The sequence below is a fragment of the Parasteatoda tepidariorum genome, chromosome 9 (genome assembly GCF_982258835.1).
Source record: "Parasteatoda tepidariorum strain Cologne lab strain chromosome 9, Ptep-v5.0, whole genome shotgun sequence".
Classification (NCBI taxonomy): Eukaryota; Metazoa; Arthropoda; class Arachnida; order Araneae; family Theridiidae; genus Parasteatoda; species Parasteatoda tepidariorum.
The window spans coordinates 16,955,776-16,974,942 of NC_141763.1; positions in this window are offsets into that span (position 1 = coordinate 16,955,776).

A 19,167-nucleotide genomic window follows, 5' to 3' on the forward strand; every position below is an offset into this window, starting at 1 on the left:
ACCTTTTTCATTTCATTTTTAAACTTCTACTGCGCATTATTATAGGGGGCGTTGTTTTTCAGTTTTTAGTGTTTTCTTTTCCTCCACTTGCTTTTGAAGTTGATTCTTGACCTGTGACTGTGAGTTTTTAATTTTCTGATGATTTTTATTGATTTTCTTTTCGTAATTTGTTTATTCTTTTGAATGTATCTTGTTTTTCCTAGACCTCTATACAAAACCATCGGGGTACTGAGGGAGATATTTTAAGCTTTTGCTTCTCCCTCAATTAGAAATGGTTTTGTTTTTAATGGCTACCGGGGCCGGTACCCCCTGAAGACGTCGGCTTCGGTGGTCATATTTTTATTTTATTTCATTTGTTTCTTGTATGTACAACAAACACATTAACGATGATGAAAATTATGAAATAGAGGATGAAGCTCATGTACAGGAAGTGCATTTAAATGTATATGTTTGCGACGTTACATCACATATTGCTGGATTTGTGAGCCGCAAGCTAAAAAAATCTGATAATATTTCTATTCTATTCAACAAATACAAATTGACCCAGAGAAAGAACAAGGGTGGGTTAGTTTTTCAATCACCAGATGCGGGGAAAATTTGTAAGGTTGTCGGGAAAAAATCACGATGATGCCAGTTTCTGGGAGACTGCATGTGAAGCATATTGTGCAAAAACTGATTACTGCAAGCTCTAATAAAGGAGTTTTCAATGTTTTAAATGAACATTCTAGACGCATTGAATAACAACAAGATTTTGTTGATGAAGTTTGTTCTTTTCGAATATACAGTCGGTAAAAAAAGTATTGGCACATCAATATAGTTTCAAATATTTACGCAACGAAAAGTTCTAACTTTACCAATTAAACTATATTACACTCAATTTTCAAATGAAAACTAAATCACAAAATATAAAATTCCCGTCATTGTTAATAAAATTATTCCATAGAAAAAACGCATTTTATTTTACAAAAAAAAATATTGGCACACTCGAATTGCATTACTACCACTACAGATAAGAAGAATAAAACCTTATATTCACTTACTGAAACCGATTTAAAACTTGTACTAAGACTAGAGTATTAAGTTACGTTCAGTGTTATTTTGAATTTCTCTATTCATTAAGTATGAGTCCGAAGAAGTGTGAAATTCCAGGCTCCACTCGAGAAAAGATAATATGTCTCCGTGAATTAGGAAAAAGTTATCGGGATATTGGAAAAAAGTTAAAATTGAGCTTTTCAACAGTTCGTTCCATTATTAAAAAAGTGGAAGATACAGGATCCACGAAAAATAAACCCCGATCTGGTCGCCCAGTCAAAGTAAATGACAGGGAAAGGAGGCATGTTGTTAAAATGGCCCTAAGAAATCCAACTCAAAGTGCTCGAAATTTAGCCAACGACTTTGCGTCAACTTCTGGCAAGTCAGTGACGCCACAAACTATTAGAAATGTTCTCCATATGAGTGGTCTTCGGGGTAGGAGGCCAAGGAAGAAACCTTTTATTAGCGAGGTTAATAGGAAAAAGAGATTTGAGTTTGCTCTGACCTATCGAAGTAAGCCAATGGAGTTTTGGAAGCAAGTTATTTTTTCTGATGAGAGTAAGTTTGAAATATTTTGGCCAAAAAGCATTTTAACTGTTTGGAGGAAAAAAGGTACTGCTCTTGATCAGAAAAATATCTTGTCAACAATTAAGCATGGTGGGGGAAATGTGATGGTTTGGGGCTGTATGGCGCATAATGGGGTTGGAAATTTGGAAGTTATTAATGGTAGGATGACAGCTTTATCGTATATAGAGGTTTTGCGCCGTAACTTGAAAAGCAGTGCTAGAAAATTAGGCCTCCAAGACACCTATATATTCCAGCAAGATAATGATCCTAAACATTCCGCGATTGTAACAAGGGAATGGTTGCTTTATAATGCACCAAGAAGGCTACGCACTCCCCCACAATCTCCTGATCTGAACCCGATCGAACATCTTTGGCACCATCTAGATCAAGAAGTAAGGAATAACCACATTACGGGAAGAGATTCTTTAGAATCTACATTGATTCATTCCTGGAATAATATTTCCTCAGATATTACCAAAAAGTTAGTAGAATCTATGCCACGAAGATTAGAAGCAGTCATTAAGGCCAATGGAATGCATACAAGATATTAAAAAGCAAATCACCGATAATGAAAAATGTTTTTATTTGTTTCACTAAGTGTGCTAATACTTTTTTTGCAAAAATATAATAATGTTTTTTTGTTTTAAATTCTGTAAAAGCAAGTGTGCTTTTTATTTTCACCTACTTTTGTTTTTACTATAATAAAGGTAAAGAAAATCCTAGTTTGGATCAGTTTGGTTATTTTATCTTGCAAGAATTTTAAATTAGCTTAGTGTGCTAATACTTTTTTTGTCAACTGTATAAAAATTCACCTTTGTCACATTGGAAAGTTGAGAACACAAGAGTTGCAAAGAAACAAGTGCCGAAATATGAACACCAAATCAATTTTATTTAAAGGGCAGTAATGAGTTAGCACCCTTGACAAATTTTGAATGGCATCAACATTTGCATTTATCGTAATTTTACGTATTCTGTTATCTTATTTGTTAACATTATATCTAGTTATTACGAATGCATTAGCACCCTTGTCAAATTTTAAAAAGCTTCGACTTTTCGAAATCCATTAATCTTAAAACGCACATTTATATATGAGTGTGTTTAAGTTTATTTAAATAATTTTTTAATGAAGCAAATAAACAAAATTTTTTAATGCATTCATTTTCTTATAGGTATGTGAAAAGCGCTTCAAAGAAAATGAGATCCGAAAAACTGTGGGATTTGTTTGTGAAAAAAAAAAGGAAAGAAAACAGCTGTGCCCTTGGAACAACCAAGATTAAGTAAGAAGGCTATACCATCAATATTTCCTGGATGTCCAGAATATCCAAAAATTAACCAGTTCGAAAAGAGCAAAAAGGAATTGAAATGTGTCAGCTGGAAAGTGTTATTGCTGAAAGTTTGGAACTTCATGGACAGCATGATGTAAGTGGATACTCTAACTAAACTAAGAGAAAAATCTAGTTTAGTTGATTTAAATGTAGCTTTCAATCCAGAATGGTTCTAAAAATGTTTTTTCTTTTTTTTTTGTGAAAATCAAATTTGTTGATCAGAATCTAAAGAACATTAATGTAATAGTTGAAAATTTTATTTTTAAGTGTTTTTACTGATTATGCATCGATTGAAAAAATTTATGATTTAGCATTCCTTCTAATTATTACTTATGTTCAGACAAATTTCAAATACTTTATGTTAATGATCTAAAGTTTGATACATATTCCAAATCTTATTAACTCTATCACTGTCCAACTTACAGAACTTAAGCACAGATAATCAAAAATCAGGCATTAACTATCTAAAAGAGCAGTTATCTTTATTTTTTTACACAAAAAAAATTAAAACCGATACTCGACAGACTTTCTTCATTGTTTTTATATACATCTTCTCTTGCATATAATTTTTGAGAAGCAGTTACATTATTCAACCGCATCACTCAACTATAAAAAAAATTATGTCCTATTCTATTAATCCTAAAATTGAATCCATTGAGGAAAACTTCTTATTATACATTAAACAGAAATTTGATTATTTCACTGATGCAGATAAAACTGTTACTATTATGATGGATAAAGTCCATTTAAAACCTTTTTTTTTTACTATAAGGGCGGCAATATTAGGAGCACCGTGTAATTCTATTAAGGAGAAAATGTCTCTTCATTCTGCCTATGTTTATATGGTGCAGAGTGTGGAATCAAGGTTCCAAGATGTTGTAGCAATAATGCTATTAAAAACTGAATGCTGATGTGCTGTACGAGTTTATTAAGGAGACATTAATTGGACTTGAAACTATAACTTTTCATAAATGTTGTGTCATAATTGATGATAATTCTTTAAACCGCAAGGCAATGTCCAAATTTTCGACACCTCTGAAAGTTCTGATTGAATATCCACACCCACTTGACAGCTAGAAAATTATTTTTTAAAATCGATAGTGTTCATATATATAATAAAGTTTGTTAGGAACATTTGGCTAAATCAAAAAAAATTATAATTCTTGTATGTTTTATCCAGAATTTCAAATAGATGTTAATAATATTAATGATGTCGATGCTAATGATATCGTCAAAAAAGTACCATTAAAAAACTCTTCATTTCAAGCCTTATGTAAGTTACACGAATTTGAAGTTTGATTAAATGCATATATATTCACATTAAATGCAAAGCTATAAATTCACTTAAAGAAAAATAAAATATTTCAGATCTAAAATCAACAACTAAATAAATAGAAATTTTTGTAAATTGATGGGATATGAATGTTAAAACAGTAACTGAAGGATTTCATAAAAGAAAGAAATATCCCTTGAGATTAAATGATTTTCCTTTTAGATATTTATTAAGCAAATTTCTTGAATGGTTATCACTGTGGACTATTCTCATGATAAAGAAGGAGGCAAGAAAGGTGGATGGTGAGTTTTCCCCGGAAAATGCCATGTTTGATTTTGAATTGGCCGCAGTGAATGCTTTGAGAGAAGAAGTTCCAGACATACCAGTCAAGGACAGATTCTTTCATTACACGCAAAATGTTTGGAAGAAGGTAAATATTGACTAATTATAAAAAATTTTGTAGCATTCTGAACTCTGTTTACAATCAGAAAAAGTTTTCGGTTATTCCTATTTTCATACATGTAGCTTGGACCCAATAATTGTAAAAGCCTAAAGATGTTTCATATCTTCAGAATTGTTTCATCAGTATTTCTCAAGAAATTGTTTAGTAAAACATTTGAAGTGTCATTTAACATTTCTCTTAATTTAACAAATTAAATTTCTTACTTATAAAAATGTAAATATTTAGATGACTTACATAATATTTTTAAAAATAGTTTTATTTTCATCTCCTTTATATTAATTATATCTAAAGTAACAATCATCGAATTTTTTAAAAATATTTATTATATTTTCAATGCAGTAATTTCATTTAATGAAATGAAATTTAAATTCTATTACTATAGCTCATAACTTTCACTCGGAAATGTTTTAATTTTTTATATGTAATTATTTTTTGTTTCATGGTGTTCAAACTCTGTACACTGTTGAATCTCATAAACATCTAAAAGACTAGCTGTATTTAATATAATTTGTTGTATTAACTTTAAATTTTTTTGAGATATTCTTATTTGTTAAATAAAAAATATTGTTGTAAAGAATGACATTTTTTTAAATACATTTTTTATGTTTACCTCTTAGATGGTGTTTTAATTGTAAAAAATTTTATATGCTAAAATGCACGGTATAATGTTCGATTTTAACTAATTTAAATTAAAAATTATCTTAACATAAAAAGAAATCCTATGCACCTTTTCCAAAACTTCTTTCATGCTATGCTCAATGTTGATTTTTTGGTACTTCTGCGTTATACAGACATCCAACATTTGAGACTAAGGTTTTCGGATAAACGCTAGCATTGATTTAATATACCATAGCATATTTTAAGAAGTCAATTTTTAAGCTATCAATCCAAAAAAAAAATTTTTTAATATAAGCCATTTATAAATTAAAATTTTAATTGGTACTCTTTACGTAAATGACCGAATCTTATAACTTAAAAATTTAAAATCATAGATTAAGATAAATAAATTGTTTTAAAATGTTTGAAGGCAAACTCTTAAATGTAAATATTTCTTCCAGGTACAAAATTTAGGTCTGGTACCAGCCTACAAAAATAATCCGAGAACATATTAATGGATACGAAGAATTGCGGCTCTGCCGCTAGTACCTGCAGAAAGATTGTTTCAAGTTTTTCAATGGATAGAAATGGAAGCTCCGATCTGTGATCAACGGGACACAATGCATCAGTATGTAGAGAGAGAGTATGTCGGTCACACATAAATCTTTCGAATCCAGTGCACTTGGAATTTGAAGAATTTAATTAATACACCTGCAGAAAGATTGTTTCAAGTTTTTCAATGGATAGAAATGGAAGCTCCGATCTGTGATCAACGGGACACAATGCATCAGTATGTAGAGAGAGAGTATGTCGGTCACACATAAATCTTTCGAATCCAGTGCATTTGGTATGCAATGCAGGGTTTAATGGCACAAAAGGACATGCTACGCCAAAACAAACGGTTTTTAAATAAATCTTCGGAAAATGCATACTACAAATTTTTGTTACTAAAATCGCATTAAATTTATAAAACTGAATACAATGGAACAGACGTATTCAGAAAGTGAGTGAAACCAGATAAAACTGTAAATACAGTTACTTTTCGCGCCGAAAAAAGTATGACGCTGACTGTTCAGAGGTAAATAATTAAAATATAATAAAAATGTTCGCTCTTGTCAAATTCTGTTGCGATAAACAAACCTCGATTATCCCTGTAGAATTTATTAAAGATTTTAGGTGTCCTTTCGACACAAATGAAATGCTGGATATCTTTTGAAGTCCCTTAGAAGACGATAACCCTGAGTTTCTGCTCAGGAAACAGGGTTTTGATTGATTGATTGATGTAAATTTTTGGCGCAAGAGCCATGGTTTGGCTATACCGCGCCCAAACCTAGGTAAAAATTACTGTAGCTTTGTTAAAATCAGAACAATTAGGCTGAAATGAGCAACTTGTTCAAAATTAAAACTAATTTAAAATTTGTCAACTAGGTTATATCTAGAACTAAATCAAATTGTAAAATCCGATATGTTTGATGTACAGTATTAAATTAGGATGAGGTGTGTCTCCAAGTAAAAATGATAAAGTCGGAAAGTCACAGTTAAAGTACTGTCGTCTTTTAGATTTAAATTTCATACACTGGGTCAGAAAATGTTTTACTGTAAGAGACTCTTTGCAAAAATTGCATTGTGGAGGTGCTTCATTTAAAATTAAATATTTGTGTGTCAAGCGGGTGTGCCCAATCCGTAGTCTGTTGATAAGTACCTGGGTTTTTCTGTTGTAGTTAGTCAGTGGTGCAAATGGTTTAATATCTGATTTGATCTCATGTAATTTGTTGTTTATTTCATTATCCCAGTTGGTCTGTCTGAGTTGGGTAAGAGTGTCTGCCACTAAATTTCGAATGTCAGGTAAACAGTGTGGTTTATTTGTAAGATTGTGTGTTGACTTGGATATTGAATCAGCTTTTTCATTACCTGGAATGCCTACATGTCCCGGGATCCAAACAAATATTATTTCAAAGCTATTGTTACTGAGGCTTAAATATGTATTTATTATATGATGTATGATAGAGTGAGGTTTATTGTCAAGATTTTTAAGTGCATCGATGCAGGAAACAGGGTAAAATCCTAACATTAGATGTTGTTGTAGATGACAAAAAAAAAGAAAGAAAGAGAAATTCTCCATTGACTGGATATTACAAAGGATAGGTACTTCAAGTGGCTGGTAATTAATTAAAATATCTCCCTTTTTATTTATTCAAAATAATAGTTAGTGACGTGCGATGTTAATAACCAAGCTTTAACAATTTAATGTAATACAATCAAGTGTAAAAAACTTATGTATAATTAATTTCTTTTATTATGTTTTAATTAAATCTTTTGACCAAGTGGAGAAATATTTATTTTTTCTAGTCTATTATAAAACGCAGGATTCCATCAATTTTTTTAAAATTTTTGTAAGAGGTTTGACATTTTCTCTTATAATATTAAAAAGGCTCTTCATTCCCAGGCCTAATTCATAAATTTGAGGAGTATAAGGTGATCTAAATTTATAGTAACAATATGTTTAACTGAATTTTTTGTATAAATGTGCTTACTCACGAATTGGTATTGTGATTGTCTCTTTAACGAATTTAATATTAGACTACGAGATTTTGTCGAAATAACGTTGAGAATGCATCAATGCAGCGCGTGACTTGGATGAAACGAGTCCAGAGTATTTCATTTGACACGAAGGTCATAAATCGATGTGCCAAATAAAATTCCGATGCATCGTCTGGAAATATGGAGGTTGCCGATGCAGTGGCCACGTGGAGGCGATCAACTGAATTCTGTGGAATGTGTTACTCTAGAATTTTAAGTGACGGTGATTCCAAAATATTTAACTACCCTAAATCAATTAAGAATATATGGTGATGATTATGTGATTCAAAACAACCAAGTTTCCAAAAGATTAGAAACTGGTTTGAGGAACTAAGTAAAGGATTGAAGGGTGACACTCGGTGGACGAAAGAATTAACTGAGCAAACAATCATGAAGCTACAAAACTATTATCGTAAAGCGATTAAGGATAACATTCCGAAGGTTGATTTGATGAAGTCGGCTGTATTTGCTTCGCTTTATCACTGTATGTCCAGTGATAAAAAGCCGCAGCATACTAGATGTCTTAAAGGTGAAAGCTTATGGTGTTTCTACCAAAGGGCTAACTCAAGGTGAAAAGCCATGAGCTAATGAAAACCAAATTATCTGAAGTTGTAGAAAAAATCCTTCCGGTATATCAGCTACTTGCTTCAAATGAGCTTATGTAGTGCTGCATAGCGGAAAAAACACAAGACGCCAATGAGAGCCTCCATTCCGTGATATGGAATAAATGCCCCAAAGATGTCTTCATTTCTAAAATAAGACTTGATTATGCCGTATCATTAGCAGTTAGTGAATACAATTTTGGGTGCTGAAGGACTTAGCGTTACGTAAAGGCGATGTAAATTCTGCGTCTTTGACCAATGCAAAGATCCGGGATAGTCGACGCTGCTATAAAAAGAGAAAATCTTCAGTCAATAAAGTGTTATAAATTCTAGATTCATGTTTTATTTCAAAAATGTGCATTATATGTGTTTACCATAACGACAGAGGGAAAAGCGTTTAGTTTTATTAACTCTACTAAGATTATTTTGCTGGTGTATATTATTTCGATACTGTGATAGATTTCATCTGGATTGAATCCTGAACACTTTACTAAATTTTGAAAATATTTATTAATAGCGGAAGTTATTTATTCTGTTTGTCTATTTTATCATATGCAAGGTTTTTTTTTGTTTATTTTCTGCTTATTAACATTTATTAATAGTAAACAATGATGTTTTATTATGTTTTTAAACTTGACGTCCTCTACAGACCTACAATGTGCATGGGAAGAGGTATAAACATAAAGATCTCATCTTGACCCTATAGCGGTTCAAGATTATTGTCATATAAAGAGTGTGGCAAATAAGACGACTGTGTTTATTGAAGAGGATGCTGAGAACATGAGGTTAATATATGCCTTTCTTTTTCCAGATTCCATCTTGGAAAAAGGCAAGTCGGAAATTATAATGTAATGTATTTTTTTTAAAAAAAGAAAGAAAACTGTATGTTTTCTAATATTATCCTATATTTATAAATATTGCTTTCAAATATCTAATTTATCACTGGAAATGGCATGTTATCAAACCTCAGAATGTTATTGAATACATTATAGGACACTTATGTAGCTTTCAAAATATAAAATGTATAAATAAGGCAAAAAAATAACCTGACAAGGTTAAGTACATATCCAAAAAAGGCGTAAGTTTAACATTTTGTTATTATTTTTCAATTAATGTTCAATATTCTATTGGTGTATATATCTTCCCATTCCAGTGCTTGTGTGAAAGCTAAGTTTACCCAAAGTTTAAGCCTTAAAAAAATGACTCACATATTTATTAAATTCCCATGTTTTAATATTATGGGTATTTAATTATTTTAGTCATTGTTCACAATAAATACATACCATAAATTTAAAAACTTCAATTTTGACTTTTTTTAAAAAAAAATTTTTTTTTTGCAATAAGCATGTTCTTACAATTACATAATCTTGCCATTTTGATCAGTTTTATTGATCTTAATATTTCGTAATAAAAATATAGCTTATCAGAACGGCCACTTTCCTTATGTTACAAAACAGATATTAATGATGCAACTCGTTTTCTATCCTTTAATTTTAGAAACGACACCTTTTAGAAACGATTCCTCTAACACTTACACTTTAAGCTCCTCTCCAGTATTTTTAACCGCCAAGTTATTAGTGATGAAGAAGTAGCTGCATTAAGATTTAATGATACAACTGATAGTAGGTTATTCGAATGTTGCATTCAATTGACTCATGAGAAAGCTAAGGATCCGGCTGTTAGTACAGTTGAATAAGAAAATAAGAGATGGCAAGATGAAAGAGCCAAAAAAAACTTACTAGTTCCGTATGTTATGATTTGTAAACTTATAGAGGCAACAAAAATCCTGACTGGGAATGAAAATTGTTAAGTCTGGTTGCACTTTCTTTTAAAGGAAATCCAGCGACGAACTATAGTAAATATGTTAAATTTTTAAAGTCAGATATTTTTTTTCTATCTAAATTAAGGCGCTATCGAATCATTTGATTTATTGTTTTAGGGAAGGATCAAGAAAGAGAGCGCAGCTGTTGCCATATATGAAGTAGCAGGGAAAAAACTCACGAAGATGGGATTAATTGTGCATCCACAAGTTGCTTGGATAGGGTTCAGTCCTGATGGCTTTATAATGAATGGCTGTGAATTAACATTGTTTAAAATCAAGTGTCCTCTGGCTGTGAAAACTATGAACCTAACAGAAGTTTTGCCCAATTTATCTTATTTAAATTCTGACAGGACCCTAAATGCCTATGCGAATATATACAAGCATTATGGGCAGGTGCAACCAGGGATGTTAATTTCTGGTTAGCTCTTTAAATTTTAATTCTGTTCAACATTTGCACTTAAGTAATGATCCTTATGACTTTTCTTTTTTGCATTAATATGGTGCATATTAAATACGAACTTCATTAATGTTGCCAATTTAAGTAATATTTGTGCAATCTTCCTGTGTTCAGGTGCAAGGACTTGTGATTTAGCAATTTATTCCAAAGCCAATAACAGCTGTCGTGTTATTCAAGTAAGATGTACTTTGACCACATGTTCCCAACTTTGATTGAGGAGCGTTAGAACAGATATGCCTTCATTTATTACTTTTCACGCAAAATTTTTGAACAAAAAAAGCACCTTTTAAGCACTCAAAAATTATTTTAAAGAGCTTTAAAAAAAATGTCATAATTAAGATCATAATATCATAATTCGATTCTTCATATATACATAAACAAAATAAATTTCAAAAGCTTTATATGTTCATGATATAACTAGTTTTTGACAAAAAACTCTTTTCTTGATAATATTAGCCACCATAAAAACAATTTAATCACGATTTCAAATATATTAATTAATAAGTAGATCATACTATTTTTTAAATTAATAACTACTTTAATTCAGTAAAAAGTTGTTACAATAATCTGATTTTCCTGATCTAGGCGCTAATCTTAAAGATTCAAAAATAATGATTTCAAAAATGCTGATTAAGTAGCTGTAGCTATTGGTCAAGTTACTAAAAAAGTACTTTCTCTTAACTAGCAGACCTCATTTTTAATGATTTAGAATTTTTTAACATCAAAAATTATAGAATTCGTTTCTTTAAATTTTGTTTCTTTAATTGTGCCCTGGAACGAGCTGAAAGGGCAGAGCGGGAAGTTGAGTACTTGAGAAATCAGCTGGCTCTGGGTGTGGGAAGAGTCGGAGTAAACATTGGTGCAACAAGTGTAGACGATGGACCTGGTGGGAGAAGTGGTCAAGATGAAGTGAGGCAGGTGAGTGGGCCTGATTCCGTTCATGGCTCAAATCCCAGCCCTTCGTCTTCTCCATCTTCATCTGCCAGCAGTTCATCTTCTGCATCTGCACCCGTCCCTCCTCGAACTCCAACACCACCTCGCCGTAGACGTCCTAGAAATCCTAGGAGTACCCAGTTAGCCATGCTGTTTGATTTTTCCTACTCGGCATCTCCGTCTCAAGGTCAGTTAGACGATGCACAGCCAGTGTCTTCGAGACTGCGATCTCAAAATCCCTCACTGACTTGCCGAGACTGTCTGATGGTAAGACAGTAAAACCAATGCAATCGTCTTCTCCATCTTCATCTGCCAGCAGTTCATCTTCTGCACCTGTCCCTCCTCGAACTGCAACACCACCTCGCCGTAGACGTCCTAGAAATCCTAGGAGTACCCAGTTAGCCATGCTGTTGGATTTTTCGTACTCGGCACCCCCGTCTCAAGGTCAGTTAGACGATGCACGTCCAGTTTCTTCAAAACTGCCACCTCAAAATCCCTCTGTGACTTACCGAGAGCAGAGACTGTCTGATGGTAAGACAGTAAAACCAATGCATTCGTCTTCTCCATCTTCATCTGCCAGCAGTTCATCTTCTGCACCTGTCCCTCCTCGAACTGCAACACCACCTCGCCGTAGACGTCCTAGAAATCCTAGGAGTACCCAGTTAGCCATGCTGTTGGATTTTTCGTACTCGGCACCCCCGTCTCAAGGTCAATTAGACGATGCACGTCCAGTTTCTTCAAGACTGCGACCTCAAAATCCCTCACTGACTTACCGAGAGCAGAGACTGTCTGATGGTAAGACAGTAAAACCAATGCATTCGTCTTCTCTATCTTCATCTGCCAGCAGTTCATCCAGCAGAAGATCCAGCAGTTCATTTTCTGAACTTGTCCCATCTCGAACTCCAACACCACCTCGCCGTAGACGTCCTAGAAATCCTAGGAGTACCCAGTTAGCCATGCTGTTTGATTTTTCCTACTCGGCATCTCCGTCTCAAAGTCAGTTAGACGATGCACAGCCAGTGTCTTCGAGACTGCGATCTCTAAATCCCTCTGTGAATTACCGAGAGCCGAGACTGTCTAATGGTAAGCTCCTTTTTGGACGTGGACGATTGACTGATAATGAAATCCTTCCTTGGCAGACTTATTATGGTCTTGCTATACGCCGAAATTGTAAAAAATCAGTTCAAGATATGTCAAAGGCCATATGGGCTATTTATTTCCACAAATTGTCCACTGACAATAATCCGCAACATGCTCTATGCCCAATGGGCGAGGATAGCTGGCGTGGATTCCAAAAAAGCATTGTTTTGGGCAACACTTACAAATATGAACATTCACTTCCCCAACCTGTACTTTTAGCAGTGAAAAAATTTTTTTGCGATTTATCTTCGAAGGATCTGTTGAAGAAATGCTTGCATGGTCGAACACATAACCCCAATGAGAACTTCAACAACTGTATTTGGGAGAAAGTTCCAAAAAATTCCTTTATTGGAATCGAAACTCTCAAAATTAGTGCAATGGAGTTCAAAGCCGCCTGCAAGTTATGAAAGTAATGGGAATTTCTTCTTGTAGAAACATGCAAGTAGCTGTTGGAAAAATCAACAGCAGGCAAATGCATCAGGTTGAAATAGGGATCAAAAAAATTAATAGAGAAGCTAGGGCTCTTAAAGAGACAGCAGAAAAGAAAGCGGGACACATTGGTAACAAAAATGGATGATCAATATACATCTGGAAAGCATTAGTGCTGTTAAAAACATTTAAGTGACATCTTTTAGCTTTTTTTTAATTTTCTCAAATTGCATTTTTGAAACATATAGGTACGCTCGTACAAATTACTATTCATTACTCCTTCTAAATTTTTTTTCACTTGAAAGTATACATTATGTGCATTTAATTATCTATTTAATATCTTTTAATTACTTTGCAATTTTTTTTATACAGAGCAATTTTGTTCACAATTCATCATGCTTTTTTGCAATTTTTAAGAAATGCTCCATTCTTTTTTATTTTAAATAGTATATTCTGCATATATTATAAAAAAAAGTACTTATCATTTTTCAAGCACATTTACATGAATTTATGCAAAATATTTGGGAATTTATCAAATAATAAAATTTTTAAGGGTACCAAGAGTTATGGTAGCGTTTAAAAAAAATTTATTTCTTAAACTTTTAAAAAATTTATAAAAATATGTATAAAATACTGTGACATTAAGTCACAGCCTAATTTTTTAAATATCCTTTTTTTTAATCAAAATCCTTATTTTTTCGGCTTAATTTATAATTTTATGATACAATTTTTTTATTTCTCCATCCATTTCTTCTCGCCCCTTAACGCGTTAGCGCAATGAGGACATTTTCCCCAGAAGGTTCCTTACACATTCCTCAGCCCTACCCTTTTCTCGGAAAAAGCTGTCGGCGTCGTTTGATGTTGCACAATCAAATTTATCAATTTTTCGGTGTCGAAAACGTCTTGCTTCCCATGGGGACAATGCCTCCCAAGGGGACATGGTACCTAAAATTTGGCTAAAATCGATCAAAATATAAAAATCAATTTTTTTTTAGCTAGAATTGTTCTTTGTACTGTTTAGCACCTACTCACAAATTTTTAGACCTCTACGACCAATAATTACTTAGATATAGAATTTTTCACATGTTGTCCTCAAAATTATGTTTTTCTGAGACCAGCAGAAGCATTTCGTCCTTAGTTATTTTTATTAAATCTACGGCTGAAATAAAAAAAAATTTATTGAAGTGAAGTGAATCAGTTGCATCTAGAATTGTTGCTTATATTTTGTTCAGCATTTTATTTTCGAATTTTATATTGTTAGATTTCAACCAAAATCTAGTTTCGTTTTCGAAAAAGACTTGCTTTATCAAGATTACTTATTATATTTTTGCTTTATACATTTTTTTTTATCAAAGTAATTGTGTTTTATTATTCTATTTCTGAGAATCTTAATCGTTTTTACCATGCCACGTTTGAAACGAAGTTCAAAGGCTAACAAATCTAACATTCAGAAACGATGGGACCTTGCAGAATGTGAAAGTGAAACTAATGCATCTGTTGACAAAGCTGCTGAATCTCCAAATATTTCTAAGCTTTCAAGAATTTCAGATGTTGGCTACAGCAAAACTGTGTGTTCTGAAATTCCTGATTCAACAAAATACATATTTATTAGTGTAGATACATTGAAAAATCTTTTTAATGCTGTTCTTTGCAGCTGTTGCAAAAAATCCACTCTAGATATTGAGTTGGGAGAGAAGTATGGTTTTTCTCACCAATTAAAAGTTGTGCATTATCTGACACTAACATATATACTAGCAAAAGAATTTCGTCTACCAATGGCAAATCATCACATTTCGATGTAAACATACGTGCAGTACAAGCTTTTCTTGACATAAGTGGTGGTCATGGAGCAGTCGAAAAGTTCTGCATGTTTTTAAACACGCCCCTCATATCTAGGTGCACCTTTACTGGCATAAAAAAATACGTAGCAAACATTAATGAATTCGCCACAAGAAATTCACTTTTAACTATCAATAGAAAAGTGAAAAAAGCAAATAAACAATTATCGGAATGTGATAATTCAAATGTAGTTGATTTATCAGTGTCGTTCGACGGAACATGGTTGACTAGAGGTCATACTTCTGCAATTGGCGTGGGTTGTGTTATAAACATTTTAACTGGCTATGTGCTTGACTATGAAATTATGAGTAAATTTTGCACATATTGTTCAAGCGCAAAAAAAGATCTGGATGGAGGTTCACCAGAGTTTTCAGTTTGGTACAAAGGGCACAAACGTGAGTGCCTGATAAATCATTCAGGTTCATCCGGTGCAATGGAAATGAAAGTAGCTGAGATATTGTGAGTAAGATCTGAGTCCTGGGGATTTAGATACATGACATTAATATCGGATGGAGATGCAAAAACTCACGAACATTTGAACGATATAAAAGTGTATGGCCGAAATGTTGATGTATTAAAAGAAGAGTATGTGAACCATGTCAGAAAGCGCTTAGGCACAGGTCTGCGAAATGTTGTAAAAGAGTATCAGGCCAGAGGTGAAACAGTAAGTGGCAAGTCTCACGATAGTTTAAAAGAAACAACAATAAAAAGCTTACACAGTATTATCAAAGTGTCATAATGCGCAACAAAAATAATGTAAGCATGAAATCTGACACTCATGTAACACTATACCACAATATTTCCACTAATGCAAAACCAATGCATTCGTCTTCTCCATCTTCAGCACCTGTCCCTCTTCGAACTGCAACACCACCTCGCCGTAGACGTCCTAGAAATCCTAGGAGTACCCAGTTTGCCATGCTGTTTGATTTTTCGTACTCGGCACCCCCGTCTCAAGGTCAGTTAGACGAAGCACGTCCAGTGTCTTCGAGACTGCGACCTCAAAATCCCTCTGTGACTTACCGAGAGCCGAGACTGTCTGATGGTAAACAGTAAAACCAACGCACTCGTCTTCTCCATCTTCATCTGCCAGCAGGTCATTCAGAAGAGGATCCAGCAGTTCATCTTCAGCACCTGTCTTTCCTCGAACTGCAACACCACCTCGCCGTAGACGTCCTAGAAATCCTAGGAGTACCCAGTTTGCCATGCTGTTTGATTTTTCGTACTCGGCACCCCCGTCTCAAGGTCAGTTAGACGATGCACGTCCAGTGTCTTCGAGACTGCGACCTCAAAATCCCTCTGTGACTTACCGAGAGCCGAGACTGTCTGATGGTAAACAGTAAAACCAACGCACTCGTCTTCTCCATCTTCATCTGCCAGCAGTTCATCCAGCAGAGGATCCAGCAGTTCATCTTCTGCACCTGTCTTTCCTCGAACTGCAACACCACCTCGCCGTAGACGTCCTAGAAATCCTAGGAGTACCCAGTTTGCCATGCTCTTTGATTTTTCGTACTCGGCACCCCCGTCTCAAGGTCAGTTAGACGATGCACGTCCAGTGTCTTCGAGACTGCGACCTCAAAATCCCTCTGTGACTTACCGAGAGCCGAGACTGTCTGATGGTAAACAGTAAAACCAACGCACTCGTCTTCTCCATCTTCATCTGCCAGCAGTTCATCCAGAAGAGGATCCAGCAGTTCATCTTCTGCACCTGTCCCTCCTCGAACTGCAACACCACCTAGCCGTAGACGTCCTAGAAATCCTAGGAGTACCCAGTTTGCCATGCTGTTTGATTTTTCGTACTCAACAACCCTGTCTCAAGGTCAGAGAGACGATGCACGTCCAGTGTCTTCGAGCTCCAAATCCCTAGAGCCAGGGCTGCGCCGCCGGAACAGGTAAGTCGTTTTATTTTTATTTATTTTCCTATTTTAAAACTCCAAATAGCGAACGTAAAATTTTTTTTATGAGAAATATATCTGATTTCATAAGTTACTAACATTTTAGTTACTTAAATTAACTATTTCGATTAATCTATCTAGCTATTTCATTTTCAGCTTTTTAAAAATCTAAACCTTTCAACTTTTTCTGATGAATATGTACTACATATTTTATATGTCGTAACTATATTTGATAATTTATCCATGCATATCAGTTTCAAAGACCAGAAACTGCTAAGATATGGTGGTAAATAAACAACCTACAGCTATTTGCCAAATAAATGACATTTTTGATACTCTTAGCGTTTTCGATTCTACGCTATCTCTCCAGCAAGACATTCCCCTAAAGATCTTGGAGGAGACTGGGTGGTTGGAATACTTCACGTTCACCATATTTGTCGTCTTCAGGAATTTGAAAAATGTTTACATTAGAGCGGAAAGATAAACTTCACACAAAAGATTTCAACACAATACTATAAAATATTCACCTTCTCCTCTTGCTTGCAAGGAAATTTTATAATTTTTGGTATTGAATAAAAAGGTGATAGGCAGAAACTCCAACCAACTAGTTCACGCAACAATGCTTTATACTTTTTTTTTTGTTAAATGTGATCTTGATCAGTTAACTTCAAAAGACTTAATAATATACAGTGATTCAATCAGACTCATTACTTAATATTTTAATCAAAATGAATTACAAGTTTTTCCACTATGATATGTCTCTAAGTTTTCCTCAAACAAATCAAATTACATTTTAATAATAAAAAACAATTTTGACATAAAAGTTTACGAATAATATTTCGTTCTTTTAGAGTTTTTGACACCAATATAAATACAATGATTAATGCAATTAATAATAAGAAAATAAATGAACCCAATGTCATTTTTTTATCTCTCTCACTTTAGAAACGGAGTAAAACATCCATAAAAGAAAATTCCCCTACAAAAAAGCTTACGAAACACCCATTCATAAATCTTAAGTTACCCAACAATTCAAACTTACTTTATTAACGTCCGTAAAGTAAACAGAAAAGGATCTGTAAATCAAAATGCGTCTTCATTAGTCTACAAAAGCTAACAAAGAACTCATTCATAAATATTAATTATCCAACAATCCAGACTTGGTAATTAGGACATTTAACGAGCGTCTGGAAACATTACTCGAAAGAGTTATAATAATGAGACCGAGTTCGCAAAATATCACTCGTCTATGATTCCAGCTAGGAAGAATCACATTGAACATGGTAAAGACCTATTTTAATGATAATCTTCTTATTCTTAATCATAAATAATTATAATTCACAACCTCACAAAATGGCAAATTTAACTAAATGTGCATAATCTATGAATGCTTATACCTATGTTTACAGCTAGATTTATCTTTTGTATAATTTCTCAATATATTAAGTTTCACACATTTCTGGGGCGAAAGCCAAAACGTTTTTACGTTACCAGATAGGTCTGATTGAAGGACAGTAGCATCTTTATGATTATGGTACGTAGTCAAAGTTTCGATGAAGATTGTACTTAATTTGAATGCTTGATAGTTTGGAGTTAAGGTTACAACTCACCTACTTTTTAGCACAAAAAAAAAGATTCTTTAAAGGATAAAAAGCTAAATTGGTGTAAGAATACAAATGTCCAACAGGTATGACAAAATGTAATGATTATTCATATTTATTTAATACTTAAGAAGGATGAAAAGTGCCTATCAAATTTGAATTTAATTTTACTGGATTCCAAAAAAATAGGCGTGTTAGTTTTGAGTTACTGGCGCAAGAAACAGCTGCGGCTATGTCGCGCCTAAAACTTTATTAAGTAGGCCACTAATTGACTGTTTTAAAAACTAATAATTAAGTGAATTATAGGGAAAATTTTGTCGAAGCTGTATACTTTTGTTCATCATAAAGACATTAATATTACTCTTTTTTTCACTGTATGAATTTAATATAATTTCTATATATTTACATTTGTTAACAAGATTTTTACTCTACATTTCGAAGATAAGAATTCCAAATCTCTGGGGGGGGGGAAAGGTATGTTTACTCGATTCTAGGAAAAAAAGTTACGGAAATAAAGGTCCCGGAAAAAAAGGTACTTGTGTAGGGAAAATATTCGAAATGAGAAGATTAGATTGAAGCGCTTTTTGCTGTTCCGTGCATGTTTTTTTTTTT